A 12070-nucleotide genomic window follows, 5' to 3' on the forward strand; every position below is an offset into this window, starting at 1 on the left:
ACTTTCGGCATGAGCATTAGATATTGACATATGATCATTAGGACCTACTACACCCCGGGGAACATAGGCTGATGGAGGAAGGAGGTGAGATGGAAGAAGGACAAGTTCCTTGCGAAGTTGTGCGCCGGCGTTTGGATGGAGTTGTGAAAACGGAAAAACATGCTCATCAAACACCACATTACGAGACACATAAACCCGCCCAGTAGAGACATCTAAGCACTTGTATCCATTGTGAAGGCTACTGTACCCTAAAAATACACATTGCTTGGACCGAAATTCATGTTTGTGTTTGTTGAAGGGGCGGAGGTTTGGCCACACCGCACAACCAAAGATGCAAAGGAACGAATAATTTGGTTTGGTGCCAAAGATACGCTCAAGTGGTATTTGGTTGGCAATAACTCTACTAGGAAGACGATTTATGAGGTAAATTGCTGTGAGAAAGGCCTCATCCCAAAATTTCAAAGGCATGCAGGCATGGGCAAGAAGGGAGAGGCCAACCTCTACAATGTGTCTGTGCTTTCTTTTAGCAGAACCATTCTGCTGATGGGCATGAGGGCAAGAGACATGGTGGGTGATGCCAATGTGTTCAAAAAATTAGTGAAGTTTTTGGTATTCACCCCCCCAGTCGGTTTGCATAGCAAGAATTTTGCGATCAAAAAGTCGTTCAACATGATTTTGAAAGAGATGGAATTTCTCAAACACATCAGACTTATTCTTGAGTAAATAGACCCAACTAAATTTACTGAAATCATCAATGAAGCTCACATAATATTTTTGTCTGCCTACAGAAATTGGGCCAGGACCCCACACATCTGACAAAACAAGCTCTAAAGGAGCTTTCGACTCACTAGTAGACCTAGAATAAGGAAGTTGATGGCTCTTGGCCATTTGACATGCATCACAAACCAGATGATGATCTTGTTTATTTGACACTGGAAGATTAAAATCACGAAGAATTTTCTCGACCACCGGTAGCGAAGGATGCCCTAAGAGTTTGTGCCACCCTGAAGTGGATGGTTTTGCAACGCCTAGCACTTGACGATGAGGAACACCCTGACGGCGGGATACGGGGAACAGGCCATCTCTACTCTTGTTTTGAAGAATGGTGCTCCGAGTGGGCCAATCCTTGACAAAGAAAATTTCAGGGTAAATCTCAAGAAAAGCATGATTGTCTTGCATAAGACGATGAGCGGAAAGTAAACTCTGGTCGGCTTGTGGAGCATGGAGGATGTTGTTTAGTGCTCAAGAGGAACCATTAGGGGTAGTAAGAACCGAATGACCAATATGTGCAACTGTTGGGGAACGTAGTAATTTCAAAAAAATTCCTACGCACACGCAAGATCATGGCACTAGTGTAGAACCGGGCTTTAGCGCCGGTTCGTAAGGGCCTTTAGTGCCGGTTCTGCAACCGGCACTAAAGAGTGGAGACTAAAGGACCCCCCCTTTACTACCGGTTCGGCACGAACCGGCGCTAAAGTGCCACCATGTCGCACGAGCCAGGCCCGGGTGCTGGTAGACCATTAGTACCGGTTGGTAGCACCAACCGGTACTAAATGTTTGGGGGGGTTTTGGTTTTATTTTTTATTTTTCCATTAATTTTGTGTTTCCCATTTAATTCTTTTTGGTTTGCTGGTATTTTACTATACTACATATTGTACACGTTATGCATATATATAAATAGATTTTCTCGTAGAACCGATCATATATATATATAATCGAATGTCTCACAACCACCATTAATTATTCACACATACACATGTATATATATACAATTTCTCCTACATGTTGCCTTGGTGCCTTCGGAGCAAGATGACAAGTGGTTCATGGGGCGGTATCGGGTAATAGTATTCTCCTTTGGGATCTATGATCTGGTCGAGCAAAAATCCCGCTATTTCCTCTTGAAGTGCTCGTATGTGCTCTGTTGGTAGGAGCTGGTCCCGCACCTCTTTGAACTGTTAAGAAGGAGATCAATATGCATGTGTATTAGTTGTGTAACTAGATATCGACAATCATGTAAGATTTGTGAATAGTGTTCTGGCAAACGTACCCAGTCCTGTCAATCAGATCTGCTCCTTTCGGACGCCATCATGCGAATGTTCTCGCAAACGTAGTATGCACACACTTCAGTCCCCGACGCCTACTTCAGGGCCTTTACGAGAATAGAATTTAATCAGATAATAATTAATCAAGCATGTTAATTAATTAATGGTATTGAAACAAGAATTAAAGAGATGGTAGCTAGCTAGCTAGCACTACTTAATTACTTACCTTGGGTCGATACCAACATAGCTTTTGTCACCATTTTCCTGGAGTCACCTTGATGTACCTTGCCCAAGGCCTGCCCGCCGGCAAAGAAAATTAATAAAGGGGTTATTAAAAATAGTTCATATCAGGAAATGACGAACTAAATAGGCCGAGATATAGTTAATAATGATTGAAATAACATGTCGACTATCCCCTTCACGATGCTGTAGTCACTATCTTTTTTAAGTAGTGAGTCCAGTACTTCAACTTTTCCTTCGTCAACTTTAATGTCTAACAAGATCAAGTGGAACCTGCATGCGCATACGTTTGCATGTATAAATTAAGCGGGCATGTGCATAACACTAATCAACTATAACCCTAAACCCTATACACTTATTAACACCTAGCTTGTAAGCAAAAACAGAATTTGTAGTACAAGATAGTGTGACTCACTCGAAGTTGTAAGGAAGTAGTATATCTTCATTGCTATTGAGGCGCTTCAGGAACTCTAGCATGTTTTTCTCTACATCTTGTCGACACCATTCCAATTTCCATGTGTATTCATTAACGGTATTTGGGTCAATGAACCCAATGATATAGCGTCCAGCTTTCTTCATTTCATACATCTTCATCCTGCATAATACCACAGAAAAGAATATATAGTGAGGATATATAATTACAGGTAATTAATGATCAATCAATGAGCACTAGAGCTAGCTCGAGACTTAAATTATAGAAAGAAATCACTTACAGACAATAGCAACTGACGATAGATTTGTCGAGTGCATCTTGATTGAATAACTAAAATAGTTCTGAATACTCAACGGACAGAGCTTTCTTATTGAAGTAATGATCTTCCTCGACTTGCACCATGAGGGACTCTCGATTGGAAATCTTGGTAATTTTCATGTACCAATCATGCAATTCATACATTCTCGTTGGGAGGTTCTTGACCTCCTCGGGCTCGACCAAAGGTTGGCCCCGGACATATTTCCGTTTTATTTCCTCCTCTCTAAGCGGAGACATGGGCTCGATATCGAGGAGTTGTCCAACAGTGATCTTGAGCATTTCAGCCTACATTATATGCTCCTCGGTTATTACCACATCGCCCAGCTCGGGAACGTAAACAGTTTGCCCACAATAATATTGGGCGCGCGTACTCTCATGTGTTGTTGGCACAACAAGCGGGGGGATCGATTGCGCCGCATGTTCTCCCAGCTGGGGAACGGTTTTCTCGCATTTTTTGACAGCTGCTTGTTGGCTCGAGCTCGAGCTCGCTTCTTTCTGTAGTCGTGCTTGATGTGCCTTCCTGATTTGGCGCTCATAGTCTGAGTCAACAGGCTTGGGAGCTGGTGGTCTAGCCATACGAATGAAGTGGTCAATCTTTTCCTCAGGCACTTTCTCCCTCGGCGGCGGTGCCGGTTTCGGTCCAAAATGGGCGTCCACTTCAGCCCGCACTATTGCATCGTTTTGCTCCTCGGTCATGTCGTAAGGCCTCTGAGGAAGAGGAGCGAGGCTGCTTGGACCATATTTATATCGCTTGTCTCCGCCTGTACTTCCTGTACTACCTCGACTCGTACCGCTACGCACCATAGCTGCGGCCACTAGTAGAAAAGAGGGCTTTTGTCCCGGTTGGTAAGGGCCTCTAGTCCCGGTTTTTGAACCAGGACTAAAGGGTCGTTACTAATGCCTCCCCCCTTTAGTCCCGGTTCTTACACGAACTGGGACTAAAGGCCATCCACGTGGACGCAGCCTGGAGCTCCACCTTTACTCCCGGTTGGTGTTACCAACCGGGACTAAATGAAATTTTATGATTTTTTTTTGAATTTTTTTTTTGCGAATTTTTTTTTTGATTTTCAAATTTCTGAATTATTTTAACCTCTAATCTCTAATCACCACCCCTCATCACTGCTCAATTTATCCTCTAATCTCTAATCACCCCTCATCATTCCAAATCATCTAACTTCCCGGACGGTCACCCATTCTCTCACTACTCCAGCCTGAGCACGCTTAACTTCCGGGTTCTATTCTCCCTCGTTTCCAAGTCTGCACTTGTTGTTTTCCTCACAATAGTAAGATGTCAATTCTATTAACTCTCAGGAATTTAGCTTGAGCATGAAGTGACACATTTCACTGTTTGAGTTTGAAACTATTGTTTTAAAAAACAATAATAATTATTTAGTAACACTAATATTTCTGGAATAATTAGTTTGACCATTGTTTGACCACAGTTTGACCAGATTTGACCAAAATTCAAAAAAACTAAAATAATTATTTAGTAACACTAATATTCTAGAATAATTAGTTTGACCATTGTTTGACCACAGTTTGACCATAATTTGAAAATTTTTGAATTTTTTTGCCTCTCCAGATCTTAAAAGCCCCGTATCTTTTTTTCTGTTAGGTTTTTGAGGATTTTTAAAATGTTTAACGGGGATCCCCGGTTAAATTCGGATGTAACTTTTCAAGTAGATGATTTTTCATATAAAAAACTTTTTCATCGGAGTTCGTATGCAAAAGTTATGCCCATTTTAAGAAATTCCAGAGAGATTTTCCAAATAAAGTCGAAATTCATATTTGTTAATTTTCCCAACAACTAGACCACATATCACATGGGAAACTTATTTTTTTTTATTTTTTTTGACATTTCCATCATTTTCTTTTGTTTTTTCTAAAACTGAAAAGGCGGTCCACAGGGGGGGGTGTAGAGTTTGATGGGCCCTTTAGTACCGGTTCGTGCCATGAACCGGTACTAATGCCTCAAAGCCCATTAGTCCCGGTTGGTGGCACCAACCGGGACTAAAGGTCTAACCTTTAGTCCCGGTTGGTGCCACCAACCGGTACTAATGGGCATCGCACCCTTTAGTCCCGGTTCATGGCATCAACCGGGACTAAAGGACCCAGGTGAACCGGGACTAATGCCTTAGCCGCACGAACCGGGACCAATGCTCACATTAGTCTCGGTTCGTGACTGAACCGGGACTAATGTGAATATTGCCCTGTGACGAAAGCCCTGTTTTGTACTAGTGGGCGTGTCTCTTCTGTGATTGCTTAGGCGGCGGAGACGGCTGACGTGGATTAGTTGGAGCAGGAGGAGTGGCCTGATGCTGTGCCGGACTTGAAGTAGGAGGCGTGGCCTGACACAGTGTCGGACTTGAAGCAGGAGGTGTGGCCTGACGCTGTGCCGGACTTGAAGCAGGAGGTGTGGCCTGACACGGTGTCGGACTTGAAATAGGAGGAGTGGCCTGACGCTGTGCCGGACTTGAAGCAGGAGTCTGCTCACGCGTTCGTGGACTTGGAGGAGCGGGAGTCTGCTGACACGGTGGCGGACTTCGAGGAGGAGTCGGCAGACGCGGTGTCGGTGGACTTTGAAAGATGATGCAATCCTTTCTCCATAGGATGATACGATGTATGGCCTCTCCCAGTGTGTGCTCGTCGTCACCTCCAGGAATGTCAAGCTCTAGCCCCGAATATGGGTCCACCACCTCATCAACCAAGACACGAGCATAGCCCGCTGGAATCAGGGCGCAATGGAAGGTTACTTCGGGGGTAATTGTAAAAGCAACGGCGTCCGCCACCTTCATGGATATGTTCTTCATTTTGAAGTGTACCTCACACTTAGTGTTCTCAATGATGTCATCCACAGGGTATGTATCCAGCAGTGCGTCGCCCGGGGCGGAACCAACGCTGCTTCTCGGCATGGATGGGACAGTGCTATCCAGTGCTGGAGGATCATCCGCTTGCTGCTGCTGCTGCTGAGACCCCCTTTCCTGGCTAAGTGAGTCGATGTGCTGCTGCTGCTGCTGGAATTTGAGTGCCAAGTCCGCGTGCCTTGTTTCTAGGCCTTGAAGGCGTTCCGCGTCCTGCTTCCTGCTTCCTCTGCTCCTCCTCCAGCTTCCTCTTCTTCTCCTCCTCCATCTTCTTTCTTGCACGGGTCCTGTAGTCGTCGTTCCATTCCGAAAAGCCCTCATACCAGGGAATAACGCCCTTGCCTCGTGTTCTTCCCGGGTGTTCAGGATTTCCCAGGGCGCGCGTAAGCTCGTCGTTCTCTCTGTTGGGCGTGAACACCCCCTTTCAAGCAGCTTCTATTGCGTCAAGTAACTTTTGTTCTGCTCCTTTTAGACTTGCCTTCTTCGAAACTAGGCCTGTCTTCGGGTCCAACGCCCCCCCATGCGCATAGAACCAAGTTCTGCACCTGGGGGGCCAGCTCCTAGTAACCGGATGTGACCCCTGCATCCTCCATCTCTTGCTCAGAATTATCCCACTTAGGCATTGCCACCGCGTAGCCACCTGGACCCAGCCTATGGAACTGCGTCTTTTTTGCGGCATTGGCCTTGTTTTTTCTCGACCGTTCCTTAGATAATTCTGATTCCTTGAATTTCACGAAAGCAGGCCAGTGTTCTCTTTGCTTCTCCAGTGTTCCCTTGAATTTTGGATTCTTCCTTTCTGCAGCGAGGTAGTTGGCCCATACAGTTTTCTTGTGGGTGTTGAATGTAATTGCCATCTTCTTAAGAGCAGCGTCCTTGACTTTCTGCACATCTGCATCAGTGAAATAATCTGGTAGGGTGAAATGTTCCATCAGAGATTCCCAAAGCTTTTGTTTTGCTCTGTCGTCGACCCAAGTAACATCTGGGCGTTTAGTTTTTGGCTCTTTCCATTCTTGAATGGAGATCGGGAGTTGGTCCTTCACAAGAACTCCGCACTAACGAACGAACTTCTTCGCAATATTCTTAGGCGTGAGGGGTTCGCCACTAGCTTTGATGGAATCGATGTTGTACTTTACACCCTCCTTCAACTTTTTGCCCGGGCTGCGCTTTATCCTGCTGTCTGTAGAAGCAGATTTGCTCGATCCGGAGGGCTGAAAGAAGAAAGATCAATTTGTTAATATATCTTCAAATAAAAAAAACATGTGATGATTACTAGATGCCTACTTATATAAATATGCCTCGCCGGTAGTCTTTGTTATTTCATGATCAACATTGTATTCGTCATCATAATCATTGTCTACGTCATCATAATCATAATCATAGTTAATGACTTCATCAGCTCGGTCGTCGAGATCGAATATCTTATCATCACCCTCCCCGGTATTGTTCAGATATTGGGAGCCGTCATTTGCTTCATTCAGATCATCTGGCCTGTTAGGGCTGCGTATGATCTCGAACATGGCCTCTTCTCCCTCTCTGTCGGTATTGTCCGCCATAGCTTTTATTTAACTAATACAGAAGAAATATAAAACAATTTAGTATTCAAATTACAATGCATGGATGCAATCAATAAGGAAAAACTGAATCATATAGTACATAATATGCATCGTCTCGAATAATATATAATCTCGAATACATCGTCTCGAATAATATATAATCTCGTATACATCACTGGCTAGGTAGCTAATAAAGATCGAATACTATAGAAGAATCTAGGCCACTCGCGGTTCCTGGGGCGCGGGTGGTGGACACCCAAAGACAAGGAACCATCACAGGATCATATCTCCGGTCATCTGCCCAAAGAACCAGCCAGGTATTGGAGAACCTGACGTCCATAGCAGCCATGTAGCGATGGACGTGCTCGTCCTCCTTCCTGACACGACGACGCACAACCTCCGGCGGGGCCGGCTCCCTCTGCACCGAATGTGGCCCACGCGAACGCCACCAAAGGAGATCAGGGTCGACGACGGGACCCGAGGTCGGGTTCCTCACCAAGCGGCGCGCCCCTCCAGGTAGCACCTCCCAGTGCCAGCCCGGCGGAGCCCAATCCTGGACATGGGTCAGCTGGACGTCGTCGCGAACGGGTCGACGGCAAGGATGCGGGCCGGGCATCGTCGAGAACAAATACTATATGCCCGCAAAAAGTAACATTTTTTAAATGATTGGATTGTGATAACTAAAATTCTATATGCAAATTCTAACAATTTGACATGAATCTAATTCATCTAACTAAAACTAATTCTAAAATTTCTAACATTTCTATATATATAACTAACATTTCTATAACATTTCTAATATTTCTATAACTAAAAAACAGAAAAATTGCTAATATTTCTATAACTAAAAAACAGAAAATTTTTATAACATTTCTATATAACTAACATTTCTAATATTTCTATAACTAAAAAACAGAAAAATTTCTATAACTAAAAAACTAATGTGTGTGTGTGTGTGGACATGGCGGCCGGGGCACGAGCTCACCGGCGAGGCGCGGCGACGGGGGGCGGCTACGGGGACGGAGACGGGCGGTGACGACGGGGATGGGGACGGGGCGGCGACGACGGGGACGGGCCAGGCGGGGACGACGGGACGACGGGGCGGGGCGCGGCGACGGGGACGACGGGGACGGGGACGGCCAGGACGACGGACGGCGACGGACGGCGACGGGGACGTCGAGGGGGCGGCGACGAGGGGCGGCGGCGATGGGGCAGAGGAGAAAGAAGCAGAGGGAGAGATGAGGAACTGAATTTTTTTGAAGTGCTTTCTTATACAGAACACACCTTTAGTACCGGTTGGAGCCACCAACCGGTACTAAAGGTCTGGTTTGGGTAGGCCAAGCGGCAGGAAGCGCACACCCTTTAGTACCGGGTGGTGGCTCCAACCGGTACTAAAGACCCCCCCCCTTTAGTACCGGTTTGAGCCACCACCCGGTACTAAAGGGGGTGCGCTGGCGCAGGTGCGGTGCGTCATGTTTAGTCCCACCTCGCTAGCCGAGGGGCGTCCGCACTGGTTTATAAGCCCAGTGCGGTAGCTCTCTCGAGGTCCTCTCCAAAGAGGCCTACTGGGCCTAAATGTTATGTTCTGCCCTGTGGGCCTACTGGGCCTTTGCGGGCCTGCATCCTGGCCCAACAACAGGTTGGGTTTCTAGTCGTATGCAGGCCGCTGTGGCGCAGTAGGCGGGATTTTTTATTTTTTTGCTTTATTTTTATTTTTTTGAGTTGTTTTTTGCTGTATTTAGAGTTTCTTTGTGAATATTTTTGCTTTAGGTACAAAAAATTAAAAACTTTCTATTAGTGCCGGTAGTTTACAAATTTGAATAGTTTACATTTTGAATTATTTGAAATTTGTGTGAATCACTAGTTTGTGAATAACTTATCTTTCAAAATAATTTTTTAGTGCTTCTTTTTTCTTATGTTTAATATTAGTGTGTTTTATCATTATATTCAATTTGGTAATGCTTAGGTTATTTAAAAAATGAAATGCCTTTGTAACGGATGAGTTTTCGTCCGAAACCCTGAAACTTCGAAAGAGATTGTCCATTTTGTACACGAAGTGCATCCAGTTTTTGCGGTAACCCTCTTTACTTTTTTGCACATGCTATGTGGGTGAAATTATGATACCATGTCAACTTTCAACATTTTCTGAGTTCATTTGAAATGCTTTTCAATTTCAGGGTCATTTAGCTGGAAAAATCAGTAAATGCATGAAAGAATTTGTTTGCACATAAAATTTCTTCGCGTTTCAAATGCCAAAACACATAACTACCCTAACTATTACAGAGATTCCCTCCTGGGTGTGAAACACAGAAGAAAGTGATGATAGTGAAGCCGATCACATCCCAGATCTTTGGGTGTGAAACTTTTTCTTCGCGTGTGTCCCTTTGCGCCGTAGCCATGGAAAATCTTCATCATTTAACTGGTTGCTCGGGTCAATATTCACTGTGAATGGAGCAATTTCATCAAACTTTTCATAATCTTCTGACATGTCTGTCTTGTCATCCACTCCCATGATGTTTCTCTCCCCAGAAAGAACTATGTGGCGCTTTGGCTCATCGTATGATGCATTCGCTCCTCATCCCTCCCCTGTCGTAGGTGCCATGGCCGACTTCATCCCCCTGGACGCGGAGGTGCCGGTGCTCGCCCCAGACGTTGCTGTGTCGGCTCATGCCCCACCTACCTCCTCTGCGCCCTCCGGCAACGCCCCTGCCATGCCTGCCGCCCTCTCCCACTCCGCCTCCCATGCCTCGGTCATCATCCCCTCGGATGATGAGGTGTCGGAGGAGGACCCGGAGGAGGTCAAGTTCGCCTCCGGCGACGAGTCCACGGAGTCCGACGAGGTGTCGGTAGACATCAGCTTGGCCCCGCCTGCTTCTCGCCCCGACTGCGTCAACGTCTTCATGCCCTACGTCCCCCTCGAGCACTTCGAGAACCTCGCCTACGCCTACGTCAACCCTCCGACTGCTAACCCAGCCAACATCGTCTGCCGCGCCTTCCAAGAGGAGGCCGGCAACCCTCCCTTCACTCTCGTCACCGCCTCGCATGGTGTCGACATGGTCGTCTTTGCCTCCCCCGACGATCGTGAAGGCACCATCGAGGAAGGGCCCTTCCTTGGCCGGGAGCACACCGTCCACGTCAACCGCCATAATGATACTGACAACTGCTTCCTCTTTCCCCACCGTGACCTAGCCGCCCTCGCCATTGAGGACTACCCCATTGAGCATTGGTTCCCCCAACACATCCTCCACACTACCGGTCCCTTCGCCAACCCCTTTGACATCAACCCCATTTGTCTGTCCGGCATGACTACTCGGCAGTGCTTGTCACTGTCAAGGCCAGGGATGTCAACGACGTCCCACACGCGCTGGCCATGCATGGTTTCAACGGCATTGGCGCGATCGCTCCTGCACCATCATCTCCTGCACCAACCTGCCCACCGCCGGCTTCGACTTCGCCTCTGGCCCGCCCTCTGATGACGCCACCAACGCCGACTTCCCTGCGGGCATGGACAACAACCTCGCTCCTCCTCCACCCCCTGCCTCCCAAGATGATGGTGGTCGCGTCGCAGAGCTCCCTGGAGGGCTCACCATGTGGGCTTCCCCGGCACTGGCAGTCAAGGCCAAGCCGCTCCTGGAGAAGCCGACCAACGTCCTCATCTACATGCAGCCGGGCTTCTTCGACGTCGTCGTCGTCAGCTCCTCCGGTGATCGCGGCTTCTATCGCCTGCCCATGCAGGAGGTGGCTGCGGCGGCCGGCATGCTCGTCGCCAACTTCGCCACTGCGTCCATCGGTCACCTCACCAAGCTGGCCACAGTGGGGCCTTCTAGAACCCCCATCACCTCCGTGGACGTCATCTGCTGCGACTCTAGGGCTCTGCCGGGCCCTGCGGCCACTACGGCTGGCGGCGATCTCGACCTCTCCTGGCCCGCCACCCCTCTGGTGCTGGACGAAGACAACGAGGTCACTGCTCCCGTGGTGCCGCTGCCTTCTCCTCCGCCCGCCGCCACCCCTACGGTGGCCTCCCCCACCCACCGCCGCAGCGCCCGCCTCACCGGGATCGAGCCTCCGGAGTACGTCTCCATCATCCAGAAGGCCACTCAGCGCATGCGTGTCTTGAAGGAAGGAAAGATTTCTGCTGGTGGAAAGGCGCTCCTCCCAGTTCAGCTCATCGACATGGCGCCCAAGGTCTCCTCGCCCCTCCCTCGGCAGGACGTGCTGGAGCTTGCCGCTGCCTGTGACGTGCCCGCCTCGGCTCTCCTTGATGACACCGCATATGTCTAATGTTGCGTCTTCAACTGTCAGCCTCGGATCCCCTCGCGGTCCTTCTCTGCCATCGCGCTTCGGCTTGTATCAGTCTGTCGTCTGTATCCCGTTTTAGTCCTAGCTTTGCTCCGACCATAGGTCTTAGCTCTTCTGAGCTTGGTCGCAGCCTCTTTCCTTTGCTACTTTCACGTGTAGTTGCAGTTGTGGGTCTCAACCCGGCTGTACTTGGCCTAGACTTGCTCCATGTATCTGTTTGTAGGTGGCCCTGTCCGGCCATGTTTCGTTATGTTTTCGTTGCCCTTTATAGTTTCCATGAATCGTAAAACTCGTTTCATCTCTTGGAATGTTCGTGGTCTCGGT

The sequence above is a fragment of the Aegilops tauschii genome, chromosome 3, assembly GCF_002575655.3.
Source record: "Aegilops tauschii subsp. strangulata cultivar AL8/78 chromosome 3, Aet v6.0, whole genome shotgun sequence".
Classification (NCBI taxonomy): domain Eukaryota; kingdom Viridiplantae; phylum Streptophyta; class Magnoliopsida; order Poales; family Poaceae; genus Aegilops; species Aegilops tauschii.